The following is a 23,435-nucleotide window of genomic DNA, read 5'->3' on the forward strand; positions in this document are numbered from 1 at the left end:
TGTAAAAAGTATATCAACCTCTTCTTCAAGCACTGATTTTACCTTGTGATTTCTATTTCTAGGCATTTCCAGGTCATCTCTGCTTGGGTGTCCATGTGTAATTGAAATTGATGATTGAAAGAAGGCATTTGACTCCTTGCCACAAGACTGGATAATAAAAGGCCTAGAAATAACAGATTAGGAACATCAGAAGCTCTGCCAACAATCAATGGCACAATGGAAACACAGTTGCTGGTCAACCGTGATGGACAGAGAGATTAACATCACAAGAGGAATCTTTCAAAGAGACTCACTACCACTGCTACTATTCTCATTACATTGATTCCTCTGCCAGCAAGACGGAACAAGTAAGACCAGGCTATCAAACATAAACATATTTATCAGTCTATTCCAGCTTCTTTACATGTACAATCTAAAACTGTATGGAAAAACATCTTCAGAAATGGAATCATTGCTCAACACTATCAGAATATACAACCAAGTTATTGCAATGGAGTTTGGACTGGACAAATGTGTCACACCCACCATCAATAGGGAAAATAATAGTGAAAGTATTAAGATGTCCTAAGGAAATAGCACCAAGAGTCTGGATGAAGACTAACATTGCAAATAACTGGGCATCCTTCAAACTGACAATAAAAAGTGTACTGAAGTCAAGGTTAGTACTGAATACATCAGAAGAATGAAGAAGATCTTAAGGTCCATGGTCAGTGGTGGAAATACTAACAAAGCAATTAACACCAGTCATTAGATATATGGCTTGAATAGTGAACTGGTCTCCAGATGAAATAGAAGCCTCAGATAGGAAGGCCAGGAACATAATGCCAATAAATCATGCTCTTCATCCATGCAGCAATATTGACAGAGTTTATTTACGAAGGAGCAAAGGTGGGTGTGAAATTTTGCAATTCCACACCCACCAACCCACCAGACACCTGAATAAGAAAAAAAAGGGCATCAGAAGAATATATGAAGGACAATGAAAAAGATGTACTAAAGAAATTAGTATAACATGGAAGCCAGGCTTGGGGTTGAAAATTTTTAGCAACCGGTTTTCTGCCTGATTGCCTACTCACCTTCCACACCATGGTGGGGGGAGGGAGGATTTTCACCTTTCCCAGTTTCCAGAAGCTTTTCTAGAGCCTCCAGTTGGGCAAAAATGGCTTCCTCCAAGCTTCAGAGGCCCTCCGGAGGCTGAAACAAACCCGTTTCCAGACTTCCAGAACTTCCTGGAGGCCCATTTTTGCCCTCCCAGAGCCTCCGCACAAGCCCTGCACTTATCTGGCATCCAAAATGGGCCACGTGGAGACTCCTAGGAGGGAAGGGGTGGGCAGGGCCAGCCAGTCCTTTCAACTACCGGTTCAGTACACCAGGTGTAAAATTAGCATCCAGTTCACCCAAACTTGTCTGAACTGGCTAAAACTCACCCCTGATGGAAACTCATTGAATACCAAAGAGACTAAATAAAGAAAAAGATGTTTAAAAGGCAAAGTTTTAGATAGACAGTACATTAAAGAAACAAAAAAACTAGCAGGCAAAGCAGATAGCATGATCTGGCAATGTCTAAAATCAGGAAAGAAGAAGAAGAGGCAGAGTGGCTAATTCTAGGTGCACAAGACCAAGCCTTATGAACAAACAATATAAAATCAGAATTGAGAAGACAGCAAACATTTCTTCAAAGAAGCTGAAGAACCTGTTGAAGAAGGTTGTGCATATTGACTATATGAACAACACCATGGTAATATAGGAACAATGGTGAATTGGAATATCTTCAAAAAAATACCACTTGCCTTCAAACAAGAGCTGATGAAATAGGCAAAGCAATAGAAAAAGAACTAACTTAAGTATTCTAACAGACAAGCATCTGCCTACAACATCCCAGACTTAACAGTTATCGATAAGAAAGACAAAGACAAAGAAAGAACTGGGAGAAAAATCACAAAATATAAAGACCTGCAAATAGAAGTTGAACAACTGTGTCAAACAAAAGCAAAGGTAGCCCCAATAGTAATAAGAGGCTTGGATACAATCTCAAAACATCTGAAGTGCCAATGGAACATCTTTGGCAATGACAAAATTATCACAAGTTATTCAGTAAGCCAATTTTACTAAGAAAAGTTTAGATCTTGTGAAAATGCCTTTAACACTATCAATATCTAAAGTAGAAAATCAGCACCTCCACCCCAGAAGAATTAAATATTTTGAGGAATATTAAAAAGGCAAGATATTATATTTCCCTAAAGGAGAAATGGAGAAACATGCTCTTAAAAGTCAGAAAACAGACTTAATCTCCCTACCCACAGCAGACCAGCTTTTAGAAATGCAGATTTGGCTATCCATTCAAGACAGGATATTTTGAAATAGCCTGTGGCAAAGGCAGAATGATAGGATTAACCCTCACTCGAGATTCAAAGCAGGATGGAAGCCATTAAGCAGCTATGATCCCTACATAACCCTGCGTGGCGCCATGGGAGTCTGACAACAGCCAATAAAATACATGCTCTTGCACAGGAACAGGAAGTTCAAGTGTAAAGCCCAAAGAAGATATAAAAAGCTCCACTCTCAACTCCATTTTGTCAGCTGCACCAAAAGCATGTGCTTGGTGGTTCTGTTCATCATTAAACTTTATTTTCAATTAGCCTCCATGTTTCCAGCGTCTTTATCACAGCTTGGAACCGAACCAGATGGATATTTCTTCCCACACTCCCCATCCCAGGATCTTGGGAAGGACTCAAAGGGGAGGATTAAAAACACCAATCCAGTCTAAACACCTGGGTAATGAAGCTATCAACCATAATCATATTGTTCATTAGTTGAATATAAAGCAAAATGTCACTGGACCAATAAGATTGTTAAGATTGGCTTCCAATTCAAATAGGAAAATATATGCAGATACAGATGAAAGCCAACCCATGACTTATTTTCTCATTCAATTATCAAGTGATTTACTGCTCGTCTGCCTGTGGATCAGGATTTGGAAAATCATAATATATAACTGGTGCTGTATTTCACTATTTAGGAATTCCCATGCCTAAGAAACATTGTGATGCACAATGGCTTTTATATATTCTTAGACCTAATAAGTATTTCTGAGGAATGGTAAAATTAAACAAAATGTGGAAATAAAATTACCTTGAAGACATAAAACTAACTTGAAATCTGTTGAAATTATTTCAGTGGATGTATAACTTTTGTTGATTTGTTGGGCATAAGGTAACATTTCAATAATAGACCATAGACCATTTGGATGAATGACTGATGTCCCATTATCCATGCAGTGTTTGGATACAGCTTTGAAATACAGCTGGTTCTGTAAATCTTTAATTTCAGTTCATCCACGTTTTGCAAAACATAATGTGCATTTTATTGCAAAGTTTTGGACATTTAATATAACAGGTTACCAATACCCCATGGCTGCAGTTGTCCATTGCTATTGCACATGCAATTAGGAATAAAATATCTGACAGAATGACTGCTGCAAGTGTGATTTGCTTTTTAGCCTTTAAGACCAATGTAGAAACTTGGAAATAGAGAGTGACTCTTCTACTAAATAGTAGAACTGTAGAGAGATGAAAAGGAATGTACTGATCCCTATGGACCTAATTAAGAAAAGATGCAAGAACAAAAGCTATTAAGACCCCTTCTTTCAGGCAAGTAATATTCATAGTTGCATGATGTTAGCTCATGCTCCTAGAACTGTGTGTGTGTGTGTGTGTGTGTGTGTGGTGTGTGTGTGTGTCAAACTCGCAGCCCACAGACCGGATGCATCATGTGCTGCCCACAGCCAATTTAGCGAAAGAGAAAAAAGTCACATGTAACATGATGACAACATGACATCACTATTTTGACACACGTATCCTCGGTGAGCTGATGACATGAAATCATCGATCATTTGGATAGTTATTGCAAAAATACTGTCTGTCAATTCACAAAGAGTTGGAGGTGACCAAGAGGAAAGGAACAATAATATCAACTACATGAGTTTACTAGTTACAAAAGTATTGCTCAAGATGCCACTTACTAGGCACCTAGCATTTTTGTGCAATCTGTCTAAGGTTATATATGATAAAATGCCATACTACAATTATGCTGCCAACAAGAAGTGGCAGCATCACAGAGGCCTAGCTCATATTGTAGAGATTGAAAGATAATGAAAAGCCATCAGGAAGCTACAGTAACTCTGCTGTAAGCTTCCTTCTCTTAAACTCTATGTTGGAATAAATGCCATCAGGGTTCAGTTCCAAATGGGAGAAAGACCCTGAAAACATTGTGGCTGTTTGGAAAATGATTTAATGGTAGACAGGGCCACATGGTTTGAGGTTCTGGGCAAAGTGAGTGCATGGAGTAGAGAGAGGGAGATATTTATACATGTTCTTGGGCCCTGACTTAGAGTTTCCTGTTCCTGTACAAGAAATGTATTCCATTGGCTATCCCAGGGGGCGAAGTTCTCAGCTAACTTTTTAGGCTGCTGTGTCCCAGGCTTGGTTGAGCCTTGCTGGGTAATGTAATCTTCCATGTTCCATGTGATGAGATGGGTAGAGGGCTAATCCTATCATATCCTGAGGACAGGGGTGGGTTCTGGCTTCTGTTACTACCAGTTCGCTCAAGGGTGCGCTGCAGGCATTCACACGTGCTTTATGTGTGTTTTGTGTGCAGGTGAAGTAATAAAAATTGCTTCTTTGCATGCACAGAAGCAAAAAACAAGATGGCGCTGCCTATGGCGCCGCCGATAGAACCGGTTTGGGGCGTGTTTGCCGAGTTACTACCTACTCGGCTGAACCATTCCAAATCTGAGGGTCTGTCTTCATCCCATCATCGTGGAATGGAAGGGGGGGGGCAGGGAGAGGCAGGGAGGATGCTTTTGCCTGCAGGGAGTGCTTGTCTTTAACATGGTTTCTCCTTTTTTCATCCAGGGAAATATAATATTCTGCCTCTCATATTCTAGAATTTTTCATTCTAGGAGAGGGGTGTGCTAACTTCCTACATATTATATACTATCATTTCCAGTCCAAAGGGAAGAGAAGGCCCTTCTCCTAGTCTCTCAGTAGCCTCCAGCCATCTTAGAATCTCTCCAATTCATAAATTTATTACCAATGGTTTGCAAAACTCTGAGAGGATAACGCCCTTTGGACAATTGCACCCAATGAATGATTCCAAATTAAACCAAGAGATGTTTTTTTCCTGTGTGACCTGACAAATGCGCGATAGTCAAATGCACGCCGAAAAAACCGCGGCCACAAAACCGCAACATCAAAAGTATGATTAGGGTTAGGGTAGGGTTTAGGGTTAGGGTTAGGGTTAGGGTTAGGGTTAGGGTTAGGGTTAGGGTTAGGGTGGGGTTATAAGGTTCTTTTCATGTCCCAGTATGTTGTTTGTTGATGGTGCGTGATTTTGAGTACCGTTTGTCGCCACGGTTTTGTCACCGCGCATTTGACTAGCGCAGATTGTCGGTGAATTTGTCGGTGAACCATTTTTTCCCACCCAACACTAGGAATTGCAGGTAGTAAAGTATAGAGGAAAAAAAGAACAGAGAAAAGAAATAAAAAGAATGGACTAATTTTAGCAGCTTTTCTGTGTAAAGCTGTAAACGTATCCAAGGAAAGAGAAAATCCAAGGAATCACATTACTAGCAGTTCTCACTGCACAGCAGAGCCATTAAGGTATCAGCTTGGAAGAGTCTGATCAGTCAAAGAAGACTATATACCCCCAGACCATCAGTAAACGAATGTGTTCTTTTAAGTATCTCATTGATCTGGGCAGCAATTCAGTTTGAATTTCTCTGCTTTCTGAGCATGCATGCATTAATATATGTGAAAATAACAGGATTTCAGCTACTATGTTTTTTGGAAATGGGGCTGGGAGAAGGAGAAAGAAAGGATCAGGCAATAGGGAGAGATGGGCAATTACTGTAACTACTGTACCATGCTATCCTATTACAGCTAAGTACAAAAGTTTCTTAGCTTTTGCTTCCAAAATGTCATGTCAGACAAGACCTGGATTACTGTTGAATTTTTTTAATCTTCTGAGAAGAGGCGGCCAACATTTTTATAATAGGCTGAAAGCATTGATACTCTATTGTTGTGACAATACTGCAGGGTTTTTTTTCAAGTTCTTTCTTGCATGGTTGCATTGTGGATTTGACATTTTCTGTTCTGAGTCATTTAAACTACATCTTCAGGAACTGACTGTGAACAAAATATGACTAAGATTCAGAGACCCAAACAGAGGCTTTCTCTGTGACTCACTAGTTCAAAATGGAAAACCAACACATCATTGCATGCAAAGACTTACATCTTTGAAGCACCAAGAAGCACAAGTCAATCTTTGTAAGCTAGTTTACTACTCAAGCATGAATTCATATCTTTTCATTTTTCAAAGGAGCCATTTCCAGCCCTGTAGGGATATTTTGATTGGAAACACACTTCAAAGCAGAAAGGGTTAAACCCCATCTTCCTTGCCATCTGTCATGGTTGTGTCATTATTGTTTAAAAAGAACAACTATGTGTTGAGAGGCTGCTCACATATTGGCATCCTAACATTCTCAATTGACCTTTAGTCAAACAATGATTCAGCTTTCAGAACTGAACACTGGTATCTCGTACTTTATTTGCATGTGAATCTAAAACTCAAAAGCAAATCTAGGAATTGAATTAGGTAAACTTATCCCAGTCTTTTCCCATCAGCATGGCACTAAGTCTTCTACTATGGAATTACAAAAGATAACTGAGCAATAGGAAGCACACCGTTGGAATAATCACTTTTTATAACTCTTGGGAACAATCAAATGGATGAGAGAGGTTGCTTTCCTGGATTGTCTTTCAAGAATTGCATTTCACCCACAATGTCTTACCATTTAGAAATTAAGATGTATCTTCCCTCCGTTTTTAATTATTATTATTATTATCTTTAAATTGCAATCTGGTTATATTTAACCAGAAGAGATAATAGTTTACTCTAAGGTATGGAGAAGATATGGTCCTCTTCTTCCACAGCTGATGGATATTACACAGAAAAATGATTGATCTTTGATTCCAACACTGGAAGTTTTAAGAAGATGTTGGATTACCATTTGCCTAAGCAGGGGGTTGGACTAGAAGACCTCCAAGGTTCTTTCCAACTCTGTTATTCTATATCCTAATTCTCTATTTGGCTGGAGAACAGGATTCAAAGCCATTTTCTCAAAATAAGGAAACAATAGATATGAGAAGGAGCTTCCTGCTGCATTGACTCTCAGCCAATGGAACAGGCTGCCACTTGAAATGTTAGGTCATCTTCACTAGAGATCTTCAAACAAATGCTGGATGATTATCTGGAAGACATTTTCAGTGGAGTATCTCACTGATTTGGGAAAATGACTAGAATGGCAATGAAGGTCTCTTGCACTTCTAGACCTTTGCTTCAAAATTTGGGATTTCATTTTTTTAACTATCTTGCTAATGCTTGCTGAAGTAAAAAGTGGGGGACAAAATGAATAAACAGAAACAGAATTGACATATTTGTGCCCCTGCATTCAATTTTTATATGCTCAGCCCCTTCTAATGGACATTCACTTGACAGATGTTTCTGTTTTCTTCTCTCATCCTTGCCTGCAACTCCAAGGTACAGGATATTTGGGCTGACATGGTAAAGAGTTACAGATTTGTTATGAAATATGCTTTCATGAATTAAGCCAGGCACCTGTTTGGCCAAATGTTTTGCCACAGTAAATTGTGGGTAGTGAGTTCTGGAATTTGGAGGCAGCCTACATACAGTATCAATGACAAGAAAGCAAAGTTGATTGATTGGATGAGGCGGGAGGAAAAAATAATAATGTATTAAAGAAAATGTTACAGAGCTAAAGATGAACACTTTCATCTTTAATGAAAGATGAAATAAAAATCACCTTCTTTTCCTCTTCAGGGAATAATAACAAAATACAAACCATTTGCATATAAAACATGTCCCAGAAACAGAATGTAATAAGAAAATGGAGCATGGTATATTTTGTTATTTATTATTTATATAACTGCCCATCTCATAAAAATGTGACATATAATGGGTGGCATATAAATATAGCAACAGATAAAACTACATAATAATCTAAAACATAAATTAAAAAATGCATAGATTGCAGAAGAACAATAGTAACTAGACTTCCTACAAGCCATTTTTCAGATTCCCCATGGGTTCCTCAAAGTTAATGGGAAAAAGCATGTTTTAAGAGCCTTCCAGAAGGCTAATAAAGATGGGCTAATCTCATCTTGATGGGAATAATGTTCCAGAGAGCAGGGGCCACAACAGAGAAGTCTGTCTGGGTTCCACTAGATGAAACTGCTTTGATGGGACCCACATCATATCTCATCTGCTAATCTGAAGGGGCAGATAGAAGTGATCCTCAAACAATCTGATCTCATGCCATCTAGGGCTTTAAAAGGAAAAAAAATAGAACCCTGAATTGCATAATTTCATCATCAGCCATTCAGTCATGTCTGACCCTCAGTCACTCTAATGGGGGGTGTCAAACTCAAGACCCGGGGGCTGAATCTGGCCCATGGGGTGCTTAAATCTGGTCCACGGGGCTGCCCTGAAAATAGAGAAGGACTGGCCTGCGGTGCCTCTGCCAGCAAAATAAAGGGATGGATGGATGGATGGATGGATGGATGGATGGTTTGTTGGTTGGTTGGTTGGTTGGTTGGATGGATGAATATTTGGAGGAATAAGTAGGGAGCAGAATATCCAGAGAGACAGGAGAGATGCAAACTTTTTATTCCCAACCAGTTGGTGTATAGGCAGGAAAACATTAAAAAAGTTATACTCTAGATTTTTATTAAATAACAAGATCATTCTGTACACATATCTTTAGTGCTTATATATCTAAAAATGTAGCTCGGAGTGCTAGAAAGCAAGGGAATTGACAGATGAAGAAGAATGATTACATCTGGGAGAGAATTTGGAATGGAAATATCGAAGATAACAGTAGTTTATACAATTATTTTTGTAAAGGTATAACATTCACAACCAAATTCTGGTTTATGCTGAAAGAAGAGTGGACACTATATGTTATGGCTTGGATTGTGATTGTCAGTATTTCTATATTAAACTTTATAGTCATTATAATTCACCATATTATAGTCCACCAAAATGGCTGATATGTATTTGTTGATATGTATTTTATTCTGCAGACTCCATCCAAATAAGGAAACTCATGATGACATTCTGTATAAGCTACATTATAAAAGCAATTACACAATCATTTTAAATATATCTACTTACCAAACCAAAGAAGACCAAATTAAAATTATATTACCCTATCCAGGTTTACAAGAGGAAATTTAAAAAAAAAAACCTCAACAGATCTCAGGTAAGCTATAATCGTATAGTGTGTAAGAACAGAAAGTGCTGGAACAAACAGATAAATCACTAAGCATGAAATCACGAGTGGAATATTATCTGCTAAAATTCAATTGAATTTTAACACTGCACAGGGAAATTACCCAAATTAGGATAATATTTCAAGCAAATTAAGTTTGTTTGAACATTGTTGTTATTTTCCAGTCTAGACCTACAAGTAAAGTAGATGTACAGTATGTTAGTAAGCTTGCTTGGGGCACATGCCTTTAATAAGAAGATTGAAAAAAGAAACCTTTTAAAAGAGGAATGATTCAGGAGTAGAATTCTATGGAAAGCAATTGAGATTATTACAGAGACTTTATCACTCCAGAGAAAAGGACTAGAGTGATGGTTAGACCCTTTAGATAAAACAATCAAATATAGGGAGTAACTATGCATTACCAGAATAGCCTAGGAAGCATAACAATCTTATTCCAAGAGAACAGTTACGGTGAGATCAGATTCCCCCCCCCCCAAAAAAAAAATTCTGCTTCAGAGAGAAAGGGTAGAGAAATATGATTTTTAGAAGATTTGAGATAACAAGAAAAAGAAATAGAAGGAGGTGAGAAACTGATATTAGCATTCCTTCCTTAATGCTCTTTTGAGAGTTCAAAGAAAATGCTGACTGTCTAGTTATGCACAGTGAATATCAAGCTGGAAACTCAACTACTTAAGAGGGAAGAAAGAACCATTTGAGGTCTGTCTGTGTGTGTGTGTGTGTGTGTGTGTGCGCGCGCGCATGCGTGTTTGTGTGTTTGTAAAGAGAGAAACACAGCAAAAGCAGAATCGTTGGTTCCCTAGAAAAGTGATAGGTTTAGGTACAAAACTTTGCTATTTCCAGGCACAAAAGAAATCAACTGTGCTTGCTTAACAAAGGAACAGGAACAAATATATGGACACTTTATGAAGCCTTTGCTTCATAGAGCTTCAATGAAGTAGTATGAGAAACCTGATTAGATTAGAATGAGAAAAGGGGCTTCCATTTACAAGTAGCAAACAAATGTTCCTCTTCCTAAGGTATGGTCACTTTGGAGTGACACTTTGCTGTGTTTGGAGTGGTAGGAGGGCAAAGGAAACAAAAAGCAGAGGAGAGAAGAATACTCTTCAATGATAGATGGGTTCTTCATGTATGAGGTAAACTAGACTATCTAGAAGAAACTCCAAAATACAACTGAGGAAAAAACAGACCATTTTATATTTTTGCTGTAAAAGTGTAAGGGATGGTACCTATGGAAGGAGGGTGTAATGGACTTTAGTGAAGGGGGTAGCTCCCCAGGAAGAAGGGAAAACATTACAAGGAGGGGAAAAAGACAAGACAAAATGCACCTTGGAACTGGCTAGGCAGGGTCGGCAAATTTAAACACTCAAAGAGCCATTTGGACCCATTTACCACAAAAAAGAAAATACCAGGAGCCACAAAGGTCCTAACTGGAAGCCCCCTGTTCAATTCCGGAGCTGACTGAAAGTTTGGTTCCCCCACCATAGAGTCTCCTCCTAGTATGGTATCCTTTTTCCTCTACCTGTCCTAACAGAAATCCCTATCAATGGTGGAGCCACTCCTTGCCATAGAGTCTCCTCCTGCTTCCCCCCCCCATCCCACTGAAAGGTCCTCTCAAAATTGTGGTGCTGACCAGCAACCCGGAGCTACAACAGAGGGATGAAAGAGCCACATGCGGCTCCAGAGCCGTAGTTTGCTGACCCCTGGCCTAGGAGACAAAGGAAGAAAGTTATGATAGCCACTCTCTAAAATCTCCCCAGCTATATCCATTTAAACAAAAGTGGACTGATTTAATCTGCCAAAATTGTCTATTGGTGTGAACAAATAAAGAACTGAACTTTCCCGGGTGGGATTAAAATTGTATGGATAGGATGCCATGTTCTGAGTTTGGGTATCAGATGATGAGGCCAGGTTAGAACATATTCAACATTCTAGAACAGTGTTGAATATTTTCAGGTAGAGTTGGAAATGAGGAAAGGGCCCTTTCAGGTACAGATTGTAAAATATGTCATGAATTATTGGTGGCAAATATTGGATTAAATTTAAGAGTTAGAAAAAATAGGCAGTTCAACAAATTACAAAATCAACAAATTTGAAATCAATAACACTTCAAAAGACAAAATTCCAAGTAGCTTTTAGAATAAGCGATCATGATAGCTAGGGAAAGACAGAAGATGAAAGCCTTAGGCAATGAGAAGGACGAATGACAACTGAATGCACAATTCCTATGTCAAATGAGAAAGGCTAAGAAAAAATACCCGAGTCAAGGATGTGGAAAAAGGCAAAAATAATACAGAGTAGGTGTACATATAGTTGACAGATAGTTGCAGTGGTGGGATTCAGCCAGTCCGCACCTATTCAGAAGAACTGGTTGTTAACTTTCTAAGCAGTTCGGAGAACCAGTTGCTGGAAGGAATCTCCTTTTGTTTTGTTTTTCCACTTTACAGGACTAATCCTGTAAGGAAGGCAGGAAAGAAACAGTCTGGTGTTGTTTCTAGCCTAATCTTTATTGCCCTGCTTACAGAAACTACTTCTCTGGTTAACCCTTATTACATTGTAACAGCTAAGGTGAAGCACCCATCGACTTGAGTGACGTTGAGTTGGCCATGCCCAAAGTCACATGACCACTGAGCCACTGGATAGTTGATAGATAACATGTTTACAGAAATCAGAGATCTGTATAGTGAAACCAAAAATATGCAGGAAGAACAATCATGGAGGAGACCTCACAGAAACAGATCATGTTTACCAAAGTAAGACTACACAGAAGTTCCTTTGCAAATAGAAACATAGAATGACAGAATGATACATGCAGAACTAGAGTATATACAGAAACTGATTTTACAAAAAGTTTATTGGGAGGTGCACTAACTATTATTTTCAAAATCAGCTGGAGAGTTGCTTAAAACTGTAGCAGAAGGAGTGCTATCAGTAAGGTAGCAATAAATATGGAATATAATTATGGTTTTTAGGAACCGATAAATTGACTAGGTTTTTAGGAATTGATCTTTGTACCGCTATATCAAAGAAGGGGAATGCATAAATGTCCACATCATAGCACAACTTCTTCACAAAACCACACATTTCCTTGAGTTTTACTAAGAAGACTAGACTCATAAAATAGTAAGGGGGGGAAGAGAATCTAAATGAAGTTTTTATAAAGGGGGCAGGATATAAAATTACACTGATAACATAGGATGGATACTGTCACTAGCAAGAGAAGAGAAGATTTACTTTTGCTTAATTAACTACAGCAGTGCCTTTAACTCTATAGATCTTATCAGAATGTGGAGCATATTAATTTAAGATAAATGAATGTTTCAGAAGACCTGCCTTTTGAAGGATCTTTGTGATTAAAAGCAAGCAACTCTAAGAACTGTACTTCCAATAGAATTATGAGTTGTGAGAACAGGGGGGGAAGTGAAACAAGGATATATGTTCCCATACTGTTTATGTTTAACTATATGATATAAAAGAATGGCAAGATGAAAGATGTGGCAGCTAGAATCAAAACTGAAAGTAAAATGCTAATAGTTTTGAAATAAAAAATACAGTTGATAATGGTTGGTTAGCTGAAAGTAAAGCCTCAGATGTATTATGAATGTAAACTGAAAAGTGAAAATGTTATGTTCTCACATGATCTGAACTTCAAAAAGGATCTCTGAGACTTATCATAGGCTCGCTATATTCACATTTCTGAGAAAATAAAAGGGTTTGTGGTTGCAGGCCACTGATTTTATTTGGCAGTGTTTTGTCTTCTGTACAGATAAAAGTAAAGTACAAGCTAAGAAGACGCCCTTTTTTTGGGGGGGGGGGGGGAGATGGCAGTGGGAATTATCCCAAGTTTAATTTCATAAAGATTTGGTACTGTTCATATCCACAATATCTTATTTCTTAAAATACCAAAATCATGTTACCAAAATTCCAAATGTGGCCCCCAACCCTAAAGTTCATAATCTCTGATTCTGTAATGGTATGTGAGAAAGACCTTGGAAGACAGGACAGTTGTCAAGGGATGGTCAGATAAGTGACAGCAGAATCTACAACAGGGGAGGTTTGAGCTGTTGCTACCGCCAGTCGCTCAGGGACGTGCTGCACATACTAAAAAAATCAAGATGGTGGTGCCTATGGCGCCACCGATAGAACTGGTTTGGGGGCATGGCAGGCAGAGTTACTACCTACTTGGCCAAACCAGTCCGAAATGGTAGGAACCCACTTGTGGTCTACATCTGGATAATGGACAGGGTAAGAGACTTAGCAGAAATTCTACTAATTTCCTGGGCTATAAAAGAGCAATGTGGAGTGTGTGGACGGGTGAGAAGATTGTACTTTCAGCCTTGAAAAACTCTTTTCAATGTAGTTTTACAATAAGTAGAATTAACTTATGGATAGTGATTCTTTTCTGGTTTATCCAACCGTACAGACAGACAGGACAGACAGGCACACACACACACACACACCAGTGGTGGGTTGCAGGTGGTATGCCCCAGTATGGGCATATAGGTGCCTGCCGGGAGCACCAGGTACGGTGCTCCAAAGGGCCCACCTGCCCACTAAGCTTCTACCTATATTTGAGCTCTTTGGGGTTCTGCGCATGCACATGGAGCATACGATGCCTGCGTGATGCTCCACCGAGTAGCTGGAGTGTCATGGAGGTGTCATGGAGGTATTGCTGGAGGTAGAACGCAAGTGCGTGTTGCGCGTATGCTGTGTGCATTCTGCGCATGTCATGTGGGAACGCTGGGCACCATTACACCGTACTAGTTGCACGGGATCCGGAACCCATCTCTCTCTCTCTCTCTCTCTCTCTCTCTCTCGTCTCTCTCTCTCCTCTCTCTCTCTCTCTCTCTCTGTCCTATCTCTCACACACACACACAGAAGGCAAAACAGATAACAAGACATAGCAATGACTAAGAGCAAGAAAGTCGAAGAAATAGACAGAGAGGCTAATTCTGGCAGCACAGACCAAAACTTTAAGAATAAATGCATACAAAACCAGAATTAAGAAGACAGCAGCAGAGAGCAAATGCTGCCTCTGCAAGGAAGCTGAAGGTAGAGTGGACCACCTAGTAAGATGCTGAAAGAAGATTCATGATTCTCCACCGGTTGCAGTTATTTTCCATCTAGAAAATAAGAACCGTATTTATATAAGCCCTCTCATTGTGTAGACATTATTATGCACTGTGCATTCTTTCCTGAAGCACTTTTGAGACCACAACAACAGAAGGAATATTATATATAATATTTGCTCTACTCAGGATTTGCTGGCACAGTTTAGGAAGTGATGATTCTCCCCCCCCCCCCATATTTTTCTTCATTCTCTTAGTATTCCTTTGCTAAAACTAAGAGTTTCTTTTCCACACTTACCTCACTCCACTCCACCGCAGTGTATTGTTGGTCTATTTTTTTTTTTAATCTTTAAAAGCAATTTGGACTAAATGACATAATCTACCTTATTCTTCGACTCATACAAAATGAATGTCCTATATAAAAGGATATACTATTATAAATATTGTTCTCTCTCTCTCTTTTCTTTTCAAATTCACAATTCAGTTGCAATTGTACTTGTCAAACAAAGAACATTAGCATGGGAAAAATAAAAAAGAAGCTTGAGCTTGTCATTAAAATAGAGATAGAGGAATTTATACCACCCAGCCATTCACAGAACAACAGTATTTCACAGGAAGACGACATCTAAGTGTATCTCAATTAAAGCTCCTTTGAAAACAAAGAATTGGCATTATAAATTGAACCAACTCTTTCTTTCTTTCTTTCTTTCTTTCTTCTTTCTTTTTCTTTCTTTCTTCTTTCGTTCTTTCTTTCCTCACAATAGAGGTGCACAAAGAAAAGCTGATTGGCAACTGGCTTGTCAGCATTCTTCCAGGGATGATTGAAATGCTGAATGCCATTGCCTTTCCACATGGTGAGAAAGCTAATGTCAAGGGACACTGTTCAATCTTACCCATTTTTTAAAAAAATAGCTGTAGAAAACCAAGAGGAGAATTAATGCTCATGAAAAGCCAATGTTTCTCTTTCATTTTTTTTGATTTATACTTGCTGGGGAAAATGGTAATGAGATTGCAGGCAAGGTGATGAAAGGCATGCCTTTCAATAGGTTTGCCTCTTTGAGCCTGAGTCTTGTAGAATGGGAAAATTACAACAGAAACACCTTTCTTCTTGGAAATGGAGCTAAACAAAGGATGAAGTAGGCAGTCAAGAGTAGCACACTGAAAGATCAGGAGAGCTACTTAGGTGGTCCTTGAGAGCTTGCCATTAAATTTACAGACTGAAATGGAACAAAGGAAAGTGAGTCAGATGAAAACTGAATGAAGGTAGAATTCTTTGGCCTGGATTTCTTTCTGCTGTAATATAGACCTATGACACAATTTGTATATCTTCTGAAACTTGTTACTAATTGCACAATAACAATTCCTTTTTTCCACCTTGTTCTGAACTTAACGTAAAATCAAAAAGCTGATTTTGTTCAGCTGTTAAAGATCTATCCTGAGGTGGAGTGGTGTTTCTTTTTCACTTCAACAAGGTGCCAGACGATCTTACAAACTTTACTCAGTCGCTGTTATGTTATTGTATATGTGAATGACCATTATAATAGAGAGCCATGGAAAAGGCCTTGAAGAGAATTTTCAGAAAACGTTCCCATAACAAGGGAGAAATGTTCCTAAAGCAGTGAAAAAGGAAAAGTATTAGGACGAGACTACCCTAAGTCAGTCAGTGGGGTGTAAGATGGAGGGAAGATAAAACATGTCAGCCTCTGTTTTGCTGCTTGCTTTTGGCTGCCATTGAAACGGGGAGGGAGGGCATGGTATTTGGGTGAGGGAAATAATCTGTACAGGAGGACTGTTAATTGGGAGTTGTTCTCACCATCTATTGCGCATGTGGAAAGGAGGGAGTTTCCCGCCAAAGCCAACTGTCCAGCATACCAACCTGATGATGATTTTTGAAGATGTCTCCCACCTGACAGCTGTGGAGATATTGGATTGGACTATGGACTGGGGTACCAAGGGGAGGGGAATGGGTCATGTATTGATATCTAATGCTTTCGCGCGCTTTTGCTCAGATCCAGCTTTGCTTAGCTTCTATTTACTTATAATCAGTAAAAGTACTCTTAATTCTGCAAAATGGAGTTGAGTGGTTTCTTTCTTGGTTATTAAGTGACGCAGCCCTGACAAAACCCAAGTAGACTTACGATTCAGTTACTGTAGTTTATCTCAGTTAAAGTTGGTTCTAGTCCAATGTGGGATTCAAAATTTTTTACTACCAATTCTGGGGCTGGGGCTTGGCGGGGCGTGGAATGATGGGCATGTCAGGGGAAGGATAGTGTAAAATCTCCATTCCCACCCCACTCCAGTGGGAAAGGATACTGCAAAATCCACATTTCCTCCCAATAAGCTGGGACTCGGGAGGCAGAGGAGAGATGGGGGCAGGGCCAGTCAGAGGTGATATTTACCGGTCTCTCCAAACTACTCAAAGTTTCTACCTCCACTGGTACTTCCTGAACCGGTCAGAACCTGCTGAATACCACCTCTGTTCTAGTCTTATTGTAGAGTCTGATTCTTGGTCTGAACAACCTAATAGTGCTGAGCTTATACATGGGCTGACAGAAATAAAGTTTATTTTCTATCACTAGCTACTTACAAGTACATACATAAAATGAACAATGAAAACTATGCCCTAACAACAACAATGATTAGCAATAATTTGTGGGTGATCTTACATATAATATAGCAAAATTTTATTATTTCAAAGAAATAAATTTATCTTAGTTACATATAATTTTTTGTTTCTTCCGCGCAAACAAAAGCTGTCAGAGTGTATCAGAAATATAAATAAAAGAGGACTAATGAACTGGTAAATGTCCCCATACAGAATTGGCAATACAGATGAAGATGAGCTGTGGTTCTATGATATTCACATTGCAGAGGAAATATTGGGTTTCATGTGGGTTTTTCCTTATTTCCCTTCCAGGACCCTATGGAAAAACTAAAAATAAGGCACTCTTAAATTTGGGAATTGTGCATAAAGATGAGGTTGGTTTAGACCAGTGGTTCCCAAACTTTTTTTGGCCATGCCCCACCTAAGCATCTCTAAAATCCTGATGCCCCACTCCCCGGTGACATATAATTCTTACTTTACTCAAAAAGTGAACTACTCATGTGGGGGAAAGCCTAAAAGGCCATTAACTTGGTTTAAACAAGGTTCAAATTGCCCCCATTAAAAGTCAAATTGTCCCCCTTTGGGCCGTGGGTCCAAATATTGGGAACCACTAGCTTAGACACTAACATTTGGATATTTGAAATTATATTTGTCTGTTCTACATCTAAGATCTATTGCTTTACTATTGATGTAACATGGTCTGACTCTGAGGTTAAGGTGGCATCGCTGCAGAAACCGTAGAGGGCTGTTTCTTTTGGAAACTGTAGTTATACACTATACATAAAAAGGTATTTTGCAGATTTTCTTTTTCCTCTGTACTGTTATTGTAAAAGACCCTTTCTCAATTTTTCAAGAGTATAGAAATAGCTGTTCTGCTTTTGCTAAATTGTTTAAGGATTTGTTTCATGTAATGATTGATTAAAGGCTTTTATGTTACAAATAGCTGATCAAGTTTGAAGGTCAAACAAAGGAGACAAGAAGGGTGTACCTTGGGAGGGACATTCCATTGGACTCTGTATCTTTGTTTTGGGCATTGAACCTAGATAAATTCATGCATGCATGCATGCATGCATGCATGCATTCATTCATTCATTCAATTTTCTATAGTGTCCATCTCAGTTAATAACTCTGGCTAGCTTAAGTAAAAACAATTAAATAATAACATTAACATTGAAATAATTAAAAACCATCACTATTGGGAAGGAAGGGATCAAATTCACATGGGTCCTTCTTAGTACATAACACCTCCAGTATGAACATAACATCATTAAGGGCTAGACCAGAGGGTGATATTCAGCAAGTTCTGACCAGTTCTGGAGAACTGGTAGTGGAAATTTTGAGTAGTTCAGAGAACTGGTAAATACCATCTCTGACTGGCTCTGCTCCCATCTATTCTCTGCTTCCCGAGTCCCAGCTGATTGCGAGGAAATGGGGATTTTGCAGCAACCTTCCCCTGGAGTGGGGAGGGAATGGATATTTTACAGTATCCTTCCCTTGCCATGCTTACCAAGCCACACCCACCAAGCCATGCCTACAGAACTGGTAGTAAAAATTTTGAATCCGCTACTGGTCCAGACCAATTGGCAAAGTCAGGTTTTCAAGCCCTTTCAGAAGACCAAAAGAATGGCTGCAGTTTTCACTTTGGCGGATACCATGTTTCAGAGGACAAGAGCTAGCAGAAAATGTTCTTCTCCTGGATCATACCTGCTGGAGTTCTTTGACTGATGGGTCTGCAGCATGCCCCTTCTGCCAGTGTGGATGGGATGGGCATGGTTCCTCAGATAATATGTCAATTGGAGTAAGAGGTAAGCTTTTATGTCCTTTTAATTAAGCAATATTATTCAACAAAGCAGGCATATATACATAGAGAATATGCATATGCATCATACTCACACTATAAAAGGATCAGAGGTGGGTTTCTAGTGGTTTACACAGGTTCAGGCAAATTGGTAGTGGTAATTTGGCCTGGGTCGCAGAAATGGCAGCACCCTGGGCTGGCCACGCCCCTGAATTAGTTCCCTGGTCTCTGCTGTTGTGCCGGCATGTTCTTTTATTAGCTTTTCATGGTCTTCACGCATGTGCAGAACAATTTCAGTGAACTGTGCATGTGCGAGCAGCCAATGCCAATAGGCAGTACCAATACCAGTAGGAACCCACCCTGATAAGGATGCATGAATTCATGTAAGTATTCATTGTGAGTATTATATCCCTAAACCGTTCTAATACTAACATATGGAATGCTGCAGTAACGGCAGCATTTTTATTTCATTCTATCTACTCCCTCACCTACTTCATCACAGGCTTTTAGAGCTTTCTAGATGTTCACAATGAAGAGCCTTTCCTTTTTATGACTAGAGCTGCTTCCACGGAAGAGAAACACAGAACATTATGGCAAAGAGATCTGCAGATTAAGCACACCAGCCAAACACCTCTACATATTTCAGTGCACATTCCCGCTTTTTATATGCAAGCCATGCAGAGCAAGGGTGATTTGTGTTACTCCCTTGACCAGGCTTACTGTCATGTTCTCCAGCTGCCATAGACAGCCTGCCTCTCACAGCAGCTGAGTTCTCTCGTTGAAAGATTTGTAAGTCGGTCTGCTTCTGTGAACATTGGGAAAGAACTGGAATAAATATAGCACCAGTGGGTGGAATGAGACTTGTACTAGCTTATATTATGATCTGCTTGAGCTGAATCACACATTAGTTATAAGGTCCTAAGGCAAAGAATCCCAAATAAATTTTGCTTTCCAACTTTCTTTGCTCCCAGATGGCCTACTCCATAGTTTAGTGGGTTTATTCTCCCTCATTGGGGTTGTTTCTAAGTGATAAAAACTTAGTGTAGAGCAGTTTCATTCTACCCTGGAGTTCTGAAGGACACGGCTGTTTCTAAATGTCTTCTGTCCAGGCAGTTACAACCCAATTTACCTCCACCTTACATCCACCTGTAGTTTTTGGCAATGTGAGAACTCTTTAAAAATCTATAAGGAGTGTAAGTCATGTCTGATACCTTTTTTTGCACTTTTTTTTAAAGGAAATATTAGAGAAGAGGAACTCATTGATTCCCAAGATCTGGGTATCACAGATACTCAGCTAAGAAGAAAGTTTAAAAATGTCTCAGAGGGATTTTTTAAAGAGGGATGTCACAACATTGTAGCTCAGCTTAAAATTCATATTTGTACAAATCAGATTGATAGACCATAGAATCATAAGGCTAGAAGGGATTTTTGAGATCTTCTAGACCAACTTGCTGGGCAAGACAGAAGTCCTCATATTATCTTTTTCAAATCGTTGGCCAATCTTTTCTTGAAAGCCTCCAGCAATGGAGCACCCACAACTCTGGGAGGCAAGTTGTTCCACTGCTGAATAGTTCTCACTGTCAGGAAATCCCTCTTTATTTCTAGGTTGGATCTCCTTCTCACAAGCTTCCATCCATTGCTTCTTGTCCTATCCTCAAATGTTATTGAAAACAAATGAACAGGATCAGGGGTGGGTTCCTGCTGGCATTACTACCGGTTCAGCACCCGAAAAAATTTGTGCTCTGCATGCATGAGCATTTGCACCTGCAAAGGTTTGTGCATGGGCACAACATTAAAAAAAGGGGAAAATGCATTTTTTTTCAGTGAAGATTGTTCTGCTGTGTGCAGAACAGAAAATAAAGATGGTACATCAGAGATAGAACCGGTTTGGATGCGTGTCCAGCCAAGTTACAACCTACTTTGCTGAACTGTTCTGAACCAGTAGGAGCCCACCTCTGAACATGATCTTCCATGTGGTAGCCCTTCATATAACTTCTAGACCTACTCAGATAGATCTTCAAAGATCAGCTTAATGCATTTAGTTCCTCTTTGTATGTATGTGTATGAGATAGAGAGAGACAAAGAACAGAGAGAGGCAGACAGACAAAGACAAAGTAAGGATCATACATCATGGATGTATGATCCATCTTTTTGATCCTATATGCCTGACCAGCAAATTATATGATAATTTAAGCAAAAATCGCTCTAGAAGATAAATATCAAGGAGGGAATAATATAATTATGGTTGGCTAACAGAGATTTACATGACAGGAGGAGGACAGGTATAGCCCAAGACTTGCCTGAAGTGAATATGATGGTGACACCATCCCACACTATCTTCAAAGTTAAACATACAAGCAAGTAAAAGTTACTCAAACTTTTTTTAAAGGTGAAGCATTCTTCTATATATCTGGAGTGAGGAGGGGAGAGCTATGCCAACTTCTGATTTATGAACAATTGTAATGAGCATCAGGAAGGGATAAAATGAAATGATAAATAAGTAGAAGGTGCATAAGGTGGAAACAAAACAAAATGAGAAGACTTTAAAGCAAAAACATTGCCATACACAAAACCATTTCCTAACCTAGCTAGTGCATCGTAAGTTTCCACAGCATATAATGAGCTCCTACCGAAGCAAGTTTCTCTTCTCAGCTGATACTATGCATTATATCAGAAAATATATGTACAAGGACATTAACTGAAAAACAGGAGGAAGAAGGGCAGAAGAGGGGACATCCTTGCCAAGATAGGAAATGAGTTGGTGCTTAATGCTTTCTTTTCTAAAGTTTAAGAGAAAGCAAACATTTGCTTTTCTGCAAGAACTTCCAAGAGTTCCATTAGGAGATAAAGTATATTGTTGCTTCAAAAGGGGATTGTGGAAATACAAAAGATCAGAATATGTCTGCATCTGGTATTTGTATATAAGCGTGAGATGTGAATGAAGCATTTTAGTTTCACCCTGTATGTTACTGCAGGTTTTCTACTTGTGTTTACCATGTTTTTTTGAGAATATTCAGTTGGTGAGGCAACCATCATCTAACCAACCAATGTTGCATCATCCCCATAGTAACAACATTTAAGTTCTGCTTCTTTCTTTCTTTCTTCTTTTTTCTTTTCTTTCTTTTCTTTCTTTCTTCTTTCTTTCTTTCTTTCTTCTTTTCTTTCTTTCTTTCTTTTATTAGTTTGGCAAACATGTACAAGGTAACAGGTATAAGTATAAACATGGATATGAACAAAGGAAATGTACAAATAAATGGGGGTAGGACAGGACTGTATGCACGCTGGTGGGCTTATGCACTCCTTTCTTTATGGATCTCTTAGGAATGGGGTGAGGGCCACAGTAGACAGTTTAAGGTTGAAGCTGTGGGGGTTTGAGGATGTAACAATGGAGGCAGGTAGAGCATTCTAGGCATTGACCATTCTGTTGCTGAAGTCGTATTTTCTGCAATTGACTTTGGAGTGGTTAACCTTGAGTTTGTATCAATTGTTTGTCCGCGTATTATTGTGGTTGAAGCTGAAGTAGTCATTGACAAGTTGGACATTATAGCAGACAATTTTATGTACTGTGCTTAGGTCAGACCGTAGGCGGTGTAGTTTCAGGTTGTCCAAGCCCAAAATTTCAAGCTTGGTGGTGTTGGGTATTCTGTTGTGAGCAGAGGAATGGAGTACTCTTCTCGTGAAATACTTCTGGACCCGCTCAATTGTATTCATGTCTGATATACAGTGTGGATTCCAGGCAGATGAGCTGTATTCGAGAATTGGTCTGGCAAAGGTTCTGTATGCCCTACTTAGCAATACAATGTTACCAGAGAAACAGCTTTGCAAAATTAGGTTAACAACTCTTAATCCCTTTTTGGCAATGCTGTTACAGTGAGTTCTCATGTTTAGATCATTTGAGATGAGTACTTCTAGGTCCTTGACAGATCGAGGGTCGTCTACGAGGTTGTATCCGCCCAGCTTGTATTTTGTTTTCTGATTTTTGTTGCCAATGTGTAAGACAGAGCATTTGTTAATTGAGATTCTTCATTGTGAACAGGGACATATGTGGAATTGAAATATCTTTTCAATTCTTATTCGTTTAGAATGAACAACAGAGTTTCTAAAGAAGATCTGCAAAAACTGGTAGGTTACTAAGTTTCAATCTGTATATTATTTCAGAAAGAGGTGGGTCAACTCAGCACATAATGGACTTCAAAAGCCAATTCCTGAAATATCATCTTATGAATGGAATGGGATGGGATGGATGAATGAAACATTTGCACTTAGATTTTAAACTTCACTTTTAACACAGCGGCTTCATTTATGTTAAGGGCTCTGACAGGTCTTAAAAATAGTTTTATCCACAGCTAAAATAATTATTCATAGTGCTGCATCATATGATAGATTTCTTGTGTTTAATCTGCAAACTTACCCATTTGCAAAACCTGCTTAAATTTAAATTATTAAGATTGAGTGACACATTCCTAACAAGAAGTCATTAAAATGAATTGCTTGGTCAGTTTGCAAAAGAAAAAAAACATGTACGCTTTGCCTGACAGGAAAATATGATACATGGCATTATTTAAAGGATGATTAATGAGACTGGCAAAATATAAG

The sequence above is a fragment of the Thamnophis elegans genome, chromosome 7 (genome assembly GCF_009769535.1).
Source record: "Thamnophis elegans isolate rThaEle1 chromosome 7, rThaEle1.pri, whole genome shotgun sequence".
Taxonomy (NCBI): domain Eukaryota; kingdom Metazoa; phylum Chordata; class Lepidosauria; order Squamata; family Colubridae; genus Thamnophis; species Thamnophis elegans.